The sequence below is a fragment of the Jaculus jaculus genome, chromosome 10 (assembly GCF_020740685.1).
Source record: "Jaculus jaculus isolate mJacJac1 chromosome 10, mJacJac1.mat.Y.cur, whole genome shotgun sequence".
Classification (NCBI taxonomy): domain Eukaryota; kingdom Metazoa; phylum Chordata; class Mammalia; order Rodentia; family Dipodidae; genus Jaculus; species Jaculus jaculus.
In genome coordinates, this window is record NC_059111.1 from 4896289 (window position 1) to 4910465 (window position 14177).

Consider the following 14177-nt stretch of genomic DNA (forward strand, 5'->3'; position numbering starts at 1 on the left):
TGAACTCCAGACACGTGCACCCCCTTGTGCATCTGGCTAATGTGGGTCCTGGGGAATTGATCCTTGAACCGGGGTCCTTAGGCTTCATAGGCAAGCGCTTAACCACTAAGCCATTTCTCCAGCCCTAGTTGATTTATTTTTGAGGCCTGGTCTCACTTAACTCAGGCTGGTCTTGAATCATGGGGATCCACTTACCTCAGCTTCCCAAGTTCTGGGATTACAGGTGTGCGCCACCATATTGGCTGCTTCTTTCTTCCTTCCTTCTCCCCTTCCTTTCTTTTTCTTTCCAAAAATACCTTATTATTTTTTTAAAATTTATTTGAGATAGACAGACACAGAGAGAAAGGCAGATACAGGGAGAGAGAGAATGGGCGCGCCAGGGCTTCCAGCCTCTGCAAAGTAACTCCAGACGCGTGTGCCCCCTTGTGCATCTGGCTAACGTGGGACCTGGGGAACTGAGCCTCGAACCGGGGTTCTTAGGCTTCACAGGCAAGCGCTTAACCGCTAAGCCATCTCTCCAGCCCTCCAAAAATACCTTATTTATCAATTATTTATTTAAGAGAGAGAGAGAGAATGAGTGAGTATGGGTGCTCCAGAACCTCTTGCCACTGCCAATGAACTCCAGCTGCATGCACTACTTTGTCCACCTCGTTTTCAGTGCTGAGCCAGCTGTCCAGGCCCTTTCCTCCCTTCATTCTTTTTTAAAACTTATCTTTATTTTTTTATTTTACTTTTATTTACTTAATACAGAGAGAATGAGAGAGAAAGAGAGGGAGAGAATGGGTGTGCCAGGGTCTCTGGCCACTGCAAACGAACCCCAGATGCATGCACCATCATGTGCATCTGGCTTACGTGGGATCTGGAGAATCGAACCTGGATCCTTAGGCTTTGCAGGCAAGTGTCTTAACCACTAAGCCATCCCTCCAGGCCCATTTCCTTCTTTCCGATGGGCCAGAGTGGGTCATCCTGGGATCTTCTGATGAGTGCACGCAGCAGTCCAGTCACTTGCCCCTGCTCAGGAGGCTGCCTGTGCCCATGAGGCATGGCCAGATGTGGCGCTCAGGCGATGAGAATTTAGCACCCTGACCCTGTAGAACTTATGGCAACCGGATGTTTGGTTTGTTTTTCTTTGTGTCAAATACAATGAGCAAAGAAAGTCTACTGCTTTGTTTCCTGAATTGCTTCTATTCTGACCGCATCGAAAATGTGTGTAGCTAGTCAAGAAAAACAGGCCTGCGTTGGCGTGGCTGGGATTGCTTATCTGAGCACTCACGAAAGAAACTGTTAGTCCTTTTGCTGTTGAAGCCAGAATGTACCCTCTTGGTATTTAAATTTAAGTTAAAAAAAGGGGGGCCTGACAGCTTGTTTCATGTCAGCAAGTATTTTAAAACATTCTCTTTGGTGCCTTCAAAGGACATGGAGGATGGGGGGGCATGAAGGGCTTCAGTGAACTCAGTGTCCCTGTCCTGCAGTGTCCTCAGAGAGAAGGCCTTTCCCATAAGCACCCAGGGCAGACCACACCCTGTTACGTTTATGTTGCTGAAGGGAAATGCAGTTTGGTTTTCCTGAGGCTGAAATGTCAGACTGATGAACACAGTCACCAGCTGAGGTCATTTCCTTTGACAGACACCCTTGTCCTGAAGGCCACACTCAGAGGATCTTGTCTCAGATGCGCCACATGTCATGTTTCCTTTGAAATCACAGATTCAGTGATTCAGGGATGTGACTTCTAGCATAGTTGGGACAATCTTCCCAGAGCGGAGTTTATGGCATATTTGTGTACTTTCTCAGACAGCAGCAGGAGAATTGCTAGAGGCTTTTATTAGACTCCCTGGAGCTTTTTTTTTTTTTTTTTTTTTTTTTTTTAAAGACAGGATCTCACTATGCAGCTCAGGCTGGCCTGGAACTCATGGTATGTAGCCTAGGCTGTTAACCTCAAACTCGAGATCCTCCTGCCTCAGCCTCCCAAATGATGGGATTACAGGAGGCATATGCCACACACCCCACTCAAGGCTGGCTTTCAGCCTCCTGCCCTGGTCATGCATCCAGTGAACTGTGTGGCAGGTGCTTTCTCCACTAAGCCATCTCCACAGCCCCTGAACAGGTAATTCTCAAGATGAGGTGCAAACAGATGAGATACAGTTGAGATGATCACAGCAGACAGGTGGAGAATGGGAAGGAGGAGACAAGCCTGTGGGCTGAAGTTAATTTAGGAGGCCACTGTTGAAATCCAAATGGGACATAAATGGGGTGAACTAGGGTGCCGGAACGGGGTAGAGAAGCCCTTCTGAGAGATTTGAGAGGACTATGAAAGCAGTCACTGCCTCTGAGGTGTGCGAAGGGAGGGAAGCCCAGATGTGCCCAGGTCACCGAGACTAGTGTCACGTCCTGTGGTAGGAGAGGGAGGGTTAAGGAAGCTTGAGGTGGGCCCTGGACTAGGAGGGCTTTCGGGCAATGGAAAGCCGCTAATGCAAGAGTAGGTGTGGCTGCAGGGTCTGGGCTGAGCCTGAGCAGGGAGTTGCTTTTCTTGTGTGAGAAAAGAATGTAGAGAAGTAAGTCCAATAAAAACTGTGTTTGGTTTGAAAACTCAGACTACTAGAAGGGAGTTCCGAACAGAGCATTTCTCGCAGAACGCCTTTGCCGTGCGACGTCTTGTATTTAGGACGTGTCCCTTCCAGATTTGGCAGGTGGCCCTGATTCCCTCCAATTCAGAAGATTTGTGCATCTGGCTTACATGGGTGCTGGCTTATGTAGGTGTTGGCTTACTGAGGAATTGAACCTGGGTTCTTAGGCTTCACAGGCAAGCACCTTAGCTGCTAAGCCATCCCTCTAGCCCATGAATAATGTTTTTGGTATACATATATATTAAATAGGAATATATGCATAAATATGGGATGTATGTGTGTGTGCATATATGAACATACATACATACATACATATATACATACACACACACACAGATACGAATATGATATCATTGATTCTCAGTGTTGGAAAGAACCTGCCCTCACTGAGGGCTTACATTAGACTCTTCTCAAGTGTGCTGTGAATGGACAGGAGCGCCCTGTGTATGCCCCACCACGGGCTGGCGTTCAGCCTCCCGAAACAACCTGCTTCCTTCTAAGGCATTTCATTAGCAACTTTCTTGTTCTTCTTAGCTGGAATTGGAGTTTGTGTGTGTGCCTCCAACATCCACTCACTGTCCCCGTTCTAACCTTTGGAATCACCCAGAGCAGGTTTAATCTCCTTTTCACATGACAGCCCCTCTGGTATTTATATTTGATGGGAGTTTATCTTGCTCCTAGCCCCATTCCTTTCCTTCTGAGCCCAGTGCCTTTTATTAACCTCTGGGAAACCTTTCTTAAGCCAGATGCTTGCCTCAGAGTAGAGGTTCTTCCTCTATCAAAGCTGTGTGCGTGAGGGGAGGAATGTGCCTCTCGCACAGGTGGGGGGCGTTGGTCTTGATTTGAGGAGTCTGCTGTGCGGTTAATTTTCCTGCCTGCCAAGCCTGGACCAACAATTATTTTCAGAAATCCCAATGGCAATCATTTCACAGCGACCTGGTCACTGTCAAACGTAGCCCTTATGCCTTTTCCTTTTTTCTTGGACACGTTCTTACTGAGTCCAGGCAGGTCTTGAATTCATGGATCTTGTCTTGGGTTTACAGATGTGCATGGTCATGCTGCCCCCGCCCCCCAACACACTTAGAAAGAAAAGCCGTGGGAGAACAGTTGTTCCTGTGCTGTACCATGTAGAGATGAGGTAGTTAGCTGCTCCCTACACCCAGGTTTAGGATCTTAGATTCTCCCAATTAAACTTCATTAAACAAACAAACACCAAACAAAAAACCCTTCATTTTGTGAACCATCCTTCTAGTCTGCCAGTATTTGGCTCTTCAACTCTCAGTGCATTGCTGTCTTTCCAGGTTCCAGTGGTTAAAGGCTCAGCCTTTGGGGTGAGAATGTTGTGGGCACAAATCCAGCCCTACCGCTTTCTGGTTTTGTGGTTTGGGGCAAAGTCACAGGGCGAATTTCCCAGGGAAGTTGCTGGAGCGATTGAACATTGTGTCCTGTACCTGTGGGCTGCTGGAGGACGAGGCTGCAGCCACCCCAGGGAGTCAGAACAAGGCCCTCCAGACCTCCTGGACCAGTCTCCACATAAGATCCCCACTTCTCTTTCTTTTCCTTTCCAGAGATAGGCTCTCCTTGTTCTCCCATCAGAACTCCTCAAAGATGTCCACATCTTACCCTTGGGATCTGCAAAGATTCCTTGCCCTGCAAAGGCGGTATGATTACATGAACAACTTTGAGCTGTGAAGAGTAGCCTGGGTTATCGAGGTGAGCTCAAAGCAATCACGAGGAGCTTTATAAGGGGAAGGTCCCTTTAGAGGCACTGTTAGCATTCCTACCTTCCCACTTCCTCCGGCCCCGTGTCTCTGTGCTCCTAGGCTGGGTTTCCATGCAGTGTCTCCCCATGAGGCCAGGTCCTAAGAAACCTGCTGTGTTTTACAAGTCCAGGCACACAGTTCGGGTCTTAGGCTTCCTTGTCTGGCAGTCCTGTGAGAAAGGGAACTGACGCTAGTCACTCAGGGATGTGTCTACGTGACATTGAGTGGGGCGTCACATGCTGGGCTCTGTCCTCCACTTGGGAATCCCTGCCCTGGAGCCACTGTGTTGAGTCTACCTCTTCACTGAGACAAAATTATTGCTGTTTTTTTTTTTTAATTTTTACAAGTGTACGTATATATTCTTCAAAAATCCAAGGTTGAAGCTGGGTGTAGCTCAGGTGGTAGAGCGCTTGCCTAGCACAAGGCTCTGGATTCCATATCCAGCACTGCATAGACCAGGTGTGGTGGCACATGCCTGTAATCCTAGCTCTTGGGAGGTAGAGGCAGGAGCATCAGAAGTTTCAGATAATTTTCAGCTACACAATGAGTTCAAGGTCAGCTGGGTTATAGGAAAGCCTGCCTCAAAAAAAAAAAAAAAAAAAAAGTCAGAGGTTGGATTTGAAAAGACCACCAAAACACAGGTTGACAACTTCTATTTCCCTAATGTATTACAGTTGAAAAAGCCATCTGTATTCATGATCTCTCTATCCCATAATGGCCCCATGAGGTGGTTAGCTCTTTTTATCCTATAATGGCCCCTTGAGGTGGTGAGCCTCTTTTCAGTTTGTGAGGGCAGGATTAATGATGTTGAAACAGTTACCATGTTGGGCTGGAAACCCATCACCCCCTTCTTATGGGGTGACTTGCCGGAGGTCTTTGTGTTCAAGTTCCCAGTGTTGCTGGGTGGCTCTCTACCTCTCCACTTGTTAGAACATTGTCATTTTCCCCTCAGGATTCTGCACAGCCCTTTGCAACTTGCTGTCCCTGTTAATCAAGTCAGGCCTGCCTCTTCTCTTGTGGGAGCCTCCTCCTGCAGCTTACTCCTCCATCTGCTGTGCATTTGAGATACCTTTAAGAACTCACAGGTTGAGGCGCAGCTTCCAGAAGAGATGTGGTGTTAGGTGGCCTGAGGACTTGTCTTAGGCCCAACTATTGAGCGAATTAGTCCATGCCCCATGGCTGGTTTCCAGGCAGCCACATCCTTAACTCCTCCTATTCTCTGCAGGTGGGTCCCAACCCACAATGCAGACAAATTTCCAAAGCTTGTTTTGCAGTTGGTTGATGGTGCAGAGCTGGAGTGTGGCTGCTGGGAGGCAGGGCTGCGAAGGCTCTGGGCCCTTTACCCACACATATTAGCCTGTTGTGTAGCTGAGCTTTGGGGTCAGACGAGCATGTGTGACTTCTGGTTCTGCTGCAGCTGTCTGGGTGACCTTGGACAAGAGACTTAACCCCTCTGAGCCTACTTACTTCACCTGGAAAATGGTGGTAAATTACACAACACCTAAATGGCATGGTTGGGAAATAACACAAATATTTGGCATCATGCTTAACACGTCATGAGTGGTCAGTGCTCCTTATATTGCACTATGAATCAGGAATGTTTACTAGTTTGTTTATACAGACACCTAGTCACTATACTACCTTTTCTTTTTAAGGTAGGGTCTCACTGTAGCCCAGGCTGACCTGGGATTTACTATGTAGTCTCAGGGTGGTCTCAAACTCACTGTGATCCTCCCCCCTTTGCCTCCCGAGAGCTGGCATTAAAGGCATATGCCATCACGCTTGTAACCACCATAGGCACATCTCTGAGCCATGGATTTTGCTGGAGCCTTTCTCAGGTCTCTAGGTGTTAGGCTCAATGTTACTGTTGCTATTTTGTGTGTGTGTGTGTGAGTGATTTTGAGGCAGGATCTCACTTTAGCCCAGGTTGACCTCAAATTCACAGTGATCCTCCTATCTCAGCCTCTCAAGTGCTGGCATCAAAGGTGTGTGCCACTGCACCTGGCTTTAGTTTGAATCTATTCTATTCTGTTCCTGTCCGGGGGTATAGGATTTGGCTGTCACACCTTCATCTTAAATAACTCTTGGCTGAGACAATTTCTGAGATGATCCTTGTTTTTGAGAACCTTCACTGATTTCAGGAGTACCACTGAGGCACTTTACAGGATGACCCTGTTGGAATTGGTCTTGTGTTTTTCTCATGGTTAGACTGGGATTAGGGGCGGAGGACAACAGAGGTCTCATCACAGCTCATGTTACCCACATGACTTACCACAGTTGATGCTGATCTTGATAAGTAAGGGCCTGGCTGAGGTCATGCGTGTTAGGTGTATCTATGTAAGTTGTTAAATTATTCTTTGTCTTCTTTCTGAGCTGTCATTTCTAGAAGGAATCACTGTGTGGCATGTAGCAGGTAAGGAATTGTATCCCCTCCCTTCAGAGGGCAGAGTATCAGAATATTTCCTTTGGCATTCACCATGGGAGATTTGTCAGTATTCATTCTTTTGCTCACCAAGTACAAGCTTATAGAAATTTCTATCCTGGGTTTCAGGTCAATGCTACTTCCTGCTTTGGCCACTGGGCTCTCTGAGTTCACTCCACCTCTCCATTGATAGGACCCTATTATCATGGATGTTATTAGCTTTAAGTACTTGTTTATTTCTGACACTGAAAGGTGCCCCTAGGATCCTCTAGTGTATTTCCTGCCCCAGGTCTTAGAGTCCACTTCAAGAAGCCATGGTTCCTTTTATTTTTTATTTTTATTTTCATAATAAACAACTTCTATGATTATCAACAATATCCCATGTTAATTCCCTCCCTCTCCTCACTTTCCCCTTTGAAACTCCACTTTCCATCATATCCCCTCCCCCTCTTAATCAGTCTCTTTTATTTTTAATGTCATGATCTTTTTCTTCCTATAATGATGGTCTTGTGTAGGTAGTGTTAGGGACGAGGTCATGGATATCCAGGCCATTTTGTATCTGGAGGAGCACGTTGTAAGGAGTCCTACCCTTCCTTTGGCTCTTACATTCTTTCTTCTACCTCTTCTGAAATGGACCTTGAGCCTTGGAAGGTGTGATAGAGATATTGCAGTGCTAAGCACTCCTCTGTCACTTCTTCTCAGCACCATGGTGCCTTCTGAGTCATCCCAAGGTCACTGCCATTTGAAAAGAGAAAGTTCTCTAACAAAGAAGTGAGAGTAGCATTAATATATGGGTATGAACATTAAGAGAAGTGCTTACTGGGCAGTTGATGAGTTTGATGAGCATAGTATATGCATTTAACCACATAGCAGCAGACGTTATGAACCCTAGGGTTCATAATTGCCCCTTTTGTAGGTTTTCAGTATCAGGGATGTATTCCCTCCCAGGGAGTGGGCTTCCAGTCCAATTAGAGGGCAGTTGGTTTTCACCTTGACAGATGTGCCACTATTGCACCTGTTGGCTCATTTGGCTGGCCTAATATAAGGCTTTCAGTGTCCACTGTGGAGTATCTTCACTGGTGATTTCTCTCTTTCCCATTGAGCTGCATGCAGTGTGGCTTTTTCCAGCTTTCTGTCAGCTAGTCTACATGGAGGAGGTTTTCAGCTCAGTTCCAGCAGGATTTCTCAGTGACCTTGAAGTCTAAGTATATGGAGTCTTTAGCAATAGGGTCTTACCATCTATTTCTAGATGGGAAATCAAGGGCCTCGACAATGGCCTGTAATGTTTTGGGGGCATCAGGGACCTCCCTGGCCCACAACTCACTGGAAGGTATCCCATCCCTGGATTTTCTAGTAACAATCTGACTCCTGAGTGTTCCATTGTCCAAAAAAGTAGATTTCTATATGACTGATTTATATCCTCTTCGATTTTGATTAGCCCTCTCTCCATCTTTCCTTTACTTAATCTCTTCCCCTAACCTCATTTAGGCCTTTTCACTCCCATTAATCTGTTCTTCTACTTACATATATACAATACCATCCTATTAAGTCCCCTCCCTTCCTTTCAAGCTTACTGGCTTCTGTTACTGAGTTTTCTTCCTACTCACACAGAAGTCCAATCATTAGTAGATAGGATCCACATATAAGAGAGAACATATGACACTTGGCTTTCTGGGCCTGGGTTACCTCACTTAGTATAATCCTTTCCAGATCCATCCATTTTCTTACAAATTTCATAACTTCATTTTTCTTTACCGCTGAGGAGAACTCCATTGTGTTAATGTGCCATATCTTCATTATCCACTCATCAGTTAAGGGACATTTAGGCTGGTTCCATTTCCTAGCTATTGTGAATAGAGTGACAATAAACATGGTTGAGCAGGTATCTCAAAGGTAATGAGATGAGTCCTTAGGAAAAAAACCTAGGAGTGTTATAGCTGGGTAATATGGTCTCAGGAACCTCCATACGGATTTCCACAATGGCTGGACCAGATTGAATTCCCACATGGTTCCTTTCCTAACCAATACCTGGGTTAAAGGTGCTTGTAGTTCCTGGGAGGTTGATGCTTGCTGGCACCATTGGCTGAAGGAGCCAGGCAGCATATGCATGTGCTAACCTGCGTATTCAGACACGATGACTATTCCACATACCGCATCGGTGTTTCAGATAAAGCACGCGTTCCTGCTAATGTCCCCGCTTGGTACTTTTCCCCACGTGCAGCCTTGTTGCCTTCCCATCTGCTACCTCCCACTCCACTGGTGACAAACAAGGCTCCTGTCACCTGACATCCCTTCATTTCTTTCTCAACTGCAGTACACGTGGTTTCAGAGTTGTCAACCCATCCCTCTGTGGGAAACAACCTTATCAGCGACAGTACCACTTTCAGGCATTGCTGTTTGCCTCTGGCCTCTTAGATTCCAGAGTTAATGTATCTATCTGGGTACCCCCCACCCACCTTCCTGAGAGGATGTTTCATGTATTTGTAATGCATTCTTTTGGTCTGATGGCTCTCTTTAAATGAACTGGAGCCAAGCATGGTGGCTCATACCTATAAACCCAGAGCTTGGGAGGTGGAGATAGGAGGACCAGGAATTTGAGGCCATCCTGGGCTACATGAGACTGTAGGGCAGTAACTAGAAATGAATGGGGTCATAAAGGCACCATTAAAGAACTAAGCTAGAAAAACCTGTGCCCCCACCTTGTGTTACAAACTAAATGTTTTTTTTTTGTTTATTTTCATTTATTTATTTGAGAGTGACAAAGAGAGAAAGAGGGAGAGAGATAGAGAAAGAGAGAGAGGGAGAGAATGGGCACACCAGGGCCTCCAGCCACTGCAAATGGACTCCAGATGCATGTGCCCCTTGTGCATTTGGCTAACGTGGGTCCTGGAGAATCGAGCCTCAAACCGAGGTCCTTAGGCTTCACAGGCAAGTGCTTAACCACTAAGCCATCTCTCCAGCCCCAAATAAATGTTTTTGTATAATGTCATACTTCATACTGGGGGTTGTGGTTCTCCTAGAATCATCATGCATGGAGATGTGGTGTTGAGAGACCGGGGTTGCTTGGATCATGAAGGTGGGAACTTCTAAGAAGGGAAGAGGCACCACACAGGGCAAGAAGGCCATGCAAGTGAGAAGGTAGCTGCTTGCAAGCCAGCAGACAGATTAAGCTAACGCCTTAGTCTTGGACGTCTAGCCTCCAGAACAACACAGAACAAATTTGTTTTAAGTTGCCCAGTCTGTGATACTGTGATGGCAGCTGGGCAGGGCCAGGTGCCATTATACATAGAAAAGGGCAGGTGCCCTGGGCTGTCTGAGGCTTTTCCTTAAATTTCCAATGCCCCTTCTACCTTTAAACCTTGTATGTAGAGATCGCTATCCTTCACTGCTCTAGGATGGAAAACCTGCCCAAGGCCAGTCCCTGGTGGTACATCTAGCGGTGAGAGCTGCAGGGGGCGTGTCTGCAGCTGTCTGACGGGACTCTTAGGGCTCAAGAAATCACCAGCAGCAGGCTGAAGCCTCTCAGCGGACAGATTATACTCACCCACTTGAAGATCAAGTCCCCAAGTACTCTGAGCCCGATTTGGAGCAGAAGGGCCTGGCTTCAAAGCAGGAGGCTTGCTGAGGGGCCCACTTGTGAGCAGAGATGTGGATGGCCATGGACCTGGACTGAGGCTGGCCCTTCAGTGTGTCCAGCTGCCCGGCATGGCCCGCTCCTGTGAGGGCTGGGTGCAGGAGGGGCCTGCAGAGAACCCAGAGTGAGGGGTTGTTCAAAGGCCTACCTGGAGGCAGATTGTGTATGTGGGTTGACATGGATGTGAGTGTGCGGGTAAGTGCAGGTGTACGTGTGTGGAGGCAAGATGTTGACTTTGGGTGTCTTCCTCAATCACTCTCCACCTTATTAATAAGGCAGCATTTGGCCCTTGAAGCCAGGGCTCAAGCATTCAGCTAGTCTAGCTAGCCAGCTTCCCCCAAGGGAGTCCCTGTCTCCACCTCTAGGTGCTGGGACTGCAGGCAGGCCGCCATGTCTGCCTTTCCTGCTGGGCTGGGGAGCCAAACTCAGGTCCTCGTGCTTGTGCGGCAAGTGCTTTGCCACTGAGCCATCTCCCCGGCCCCGACTGTGGATTTTAAATGTTTCTCCTTCTGTCCAGTGTCTTCAGTTTCTGTAGACTGGCCATGTCTCTTCCCTCCAGCTCTCTGCTCACGGGGAGAAGCTGCAGAACTGGATAGGTGACAGATGAAATCCACAGCTCTGCGCTCTGGGGAAAACTGTGGCCTGCCACTGTGGAGATGGCTCACCTAAAAAAATGTACAGGGCTGGGGAGATGGTCTAGCAGTTAAGGTGCTTGCCTGCAAGGCCTGAAGACCCATGTTCCACTCTCCAGATCCCACGTAAGCCAGACTCACAAGGTGATGCATGTACAAGTTGCACATGTGCACAAGGTGACACACGTGCCTGGCTAGAGGCCCTGGTGTGCCAATTCTCTCTCTTGTGCTCATAAAAAAAGGTCAGTCTGTTGGGCTTGCCTCTCACCAGCCTTCAGGCTGGTCTTTCCTTTCTTTGCCCCCCTTTTGTGTTTCTTCCTTTTCCTCTTCAGTTTTTTTTTCCTACTTTCTTTGCAGTGATTTTTTTTTTAAAACTTTTATTGCCTGTTCTATTTCACAATTTGACACCTGTTTTGATAGGAATTCCTGCTTCCTGCCGCCCTCAGGATAGGAACGCTTGTCTAAGGCTCCACACTGTAATTTCCCCTGCCTTGAGCCAAAGGTTCCCAGAAGATAGGCTGGGGGATCAATCTGATTGGAGAAAGAGGTGACACTCTGGTTTCTGACACAAAGACATTGGTCAGTTAGTCCCAAGGAAGACTTTCCTTCAGACCTGTGTGGATCAGGCACCCACCCTGAAGTGTGTATGAATGTTCAGCGATGGGCTAACGTGCTGCGCCGAGGCCAGCTTTGGAGTCATGGTTCAGAGTGCGTTAATGTTAACGTTCTTGTTGCAAAGGCCTAAGGGGAGCACTTGCTCCTTGGAGAGCACACTGAAGTTAGATCCATTATTGCTGTGGAAGTAAAGACTCACTCGCTGTCATGTTGACTGTTGCGCTGTCAGGCAGAAATGAGGGCGCCTCGCATTGAGGATGGGCGTAGGGGCATGTGGATGGATTGAAGTTGCTGTAGGTTTGGACATGAGAGACCATGACAGGGGTGGGGGAAAAATGGGTTTTAGAATAGAGGTTTGGATCCAAAAACTTGGAAATGGAAGCTCGAAACGGGCTTATGTAAGGAAAATTCAGGTGTGTTAGCGTCTTGAAACCTTTCTACCCGTAGAATGTAGTTCTACCTGTACAGTGTAGGATTTCCCCCCATGGGAGCAGGAAGGCAACGGAGGGCGGGGGTAATAGCTTAGGGGTTCTGCGGGGGAGTGGGACAAAGAGTGACTTTCCTTGTTTTGTTTGGATTAGCTGGTGTCTTTTCTGGCACTCTCAAGGTGAAAAATATTTCCCTGTGCTTCTGCCTTTGTTTTTTCTTTTCTTTTCGTGTTTTTTTTTTTTTTTTTTTTTTTTTGTATCCCAGGCTGGCCTTAAACTCACCATGTAGTTGAGGCTGGCCTTGAATTCACGATTCTCCTACCTCTTTCTCGCCTGTGCTGGCATTCTAGGTGTGTGCCACCATGCCTGGCTCTATCACAAGGGTCTTTATTAAACCTAGAACATACTCTTCTGCTGATCTTACCACACCCCTAGAAATCTGGCAGCTATTCAGGACAAAAGCATGTACCAGAGGGAGAAAATAAGTAATATTCCATCAAATTAAGTAGCCATCCCGCTCAGAATTCTTGGAGCATGAATAACAGGTCATGTCTGGTATTTGCACCCTGCAGGCTGGGGAGCAGAAGTGGAGATTTCATCAGGGGTGGGGGAGAGAGAGAGTGGGCAAGGAAGGCAGCTGCTTTATAGGGCATTGTTTTACTTTTGCCTTAGAATTCCTGTGATAATTCCCATTCCTTCATAGGACTCTCTTGATTCTTCTCTTAGCCCTTCTCTGTCTGTCTTAGCCCTTCTCCTCTTCTTGGTGTCTTTTTTTTTTTTTTTTTTTTTTTTTGAGGTAGGGTCTTGCTTTCTAGTCCAGGCTGACCTGGAATTACTATGTAGTCTCAGGGTGGCCTCGAACTCACAGGGATCCTCCTACCTCTGCCTCCGAATGCCGGGATTAAGGTACCTATGCCACCACTCCTGGCTTGTTAGCTCTTTCGTCTTGGGCTTCACGCCTTCCTCTCCAGTGTTCAAGTCTGGGGTCTTGCCCCCGTCACTTTGGTCTTCATCTCCTGATGGTGATTGTTGCTACTCTTCGTGTATTTATCAGGAGCATTTGGCATACCTATGCTTCCTTCTAGAAACACTAGGTTCTCCTGGCTTCCTTCCATCCCACTGGCTGCTGCTTCTCAGTTTTCTTTCCCATTCTCAGTGTTGAGGTGCTGGACAGAGCATAGGTCCTTACTCAGATCACGTGACATGCAGATTCTAATTTAGCGGGGCTGGGTCTAAGATACTGGCTTCTTTGTTTTTGTATTTTTTTTTTTTATGTTTGTTTGTTTATTTGAAAGTGACAGAGAAAGAGAGAGAGAGAGAGTGGGTACGCCAGGGCTTCCAGCCACTGCAAACAAACTCCAGACGCATGTGCCCCCTTGTGCATCTGGCTAATGTGGCTACTGGGGAATTGAGCCTCAAACTGGGGTCCTTAGGCTTCACAGGCAAGCGCTTGACCACTAAGCCATCTCTCCAGCCCAGAAACTGGCTTTTTTTTTTGGGGGGGGAGTACTGAGAATTAAAATGAGAGGGAGTGGAAGGGACTTGGGAGATGGCTGAGCAGTAAAAAGACACTTACTTGCAAAGCCTGCCAGCTGGGTTCAATTACCCAGCCACACTCTTAAAGCCTGCAATGAGAGACCGTGGTGTGCCCTCACTCAACATATGCAAATAAATAAAATAAATTAAATTAAATAAATTAAATAAAATTAAATAAAAAATGGAGTAGAAAAGTAATATGTGTGTAAACATAATGAAGACTTGGCATGTGTGATTCCTAATAACACCCTGGATAGTGAGACTGTTCTAACAAAATGCTCACAGCTGGAGTCAGGTGTGGTGGCTCATGCCTTTAATCCCGGCACTGGGGAGGCAGAGGTAGGAGGATTGCTGTGAGTTTGAGGCTGACCTGAAACTATATAGTGAATCTCAGGTCAGCCTGAGCTAGAGTGAGACCTACCTTGAAGAGAAGAAAAAAAAAGAAAAGAAAAGAAAGAAAAAGAAAATACTCACAGCTACAGCCAAGTGTGGTGGCACATGCCTTTAATCCCAGCACTTGGGA

The 14177-nt window shown here is 47.0% G+C and overlaps 1 protein-coding gene across 1 annotated transcript in view; it reads left to right on the forward strand.

Annotated features, from left to right (window-relative positions):
- Cgnl1 (cingulin like 1) overlaps positions 1-14177 on the forward strand; it is a 165283-nt gene that overhangs the window by 32854 nt on the left and 118252 nt on the right. The gene's annotated exons all lie outside the window — the stretch shown is intronic.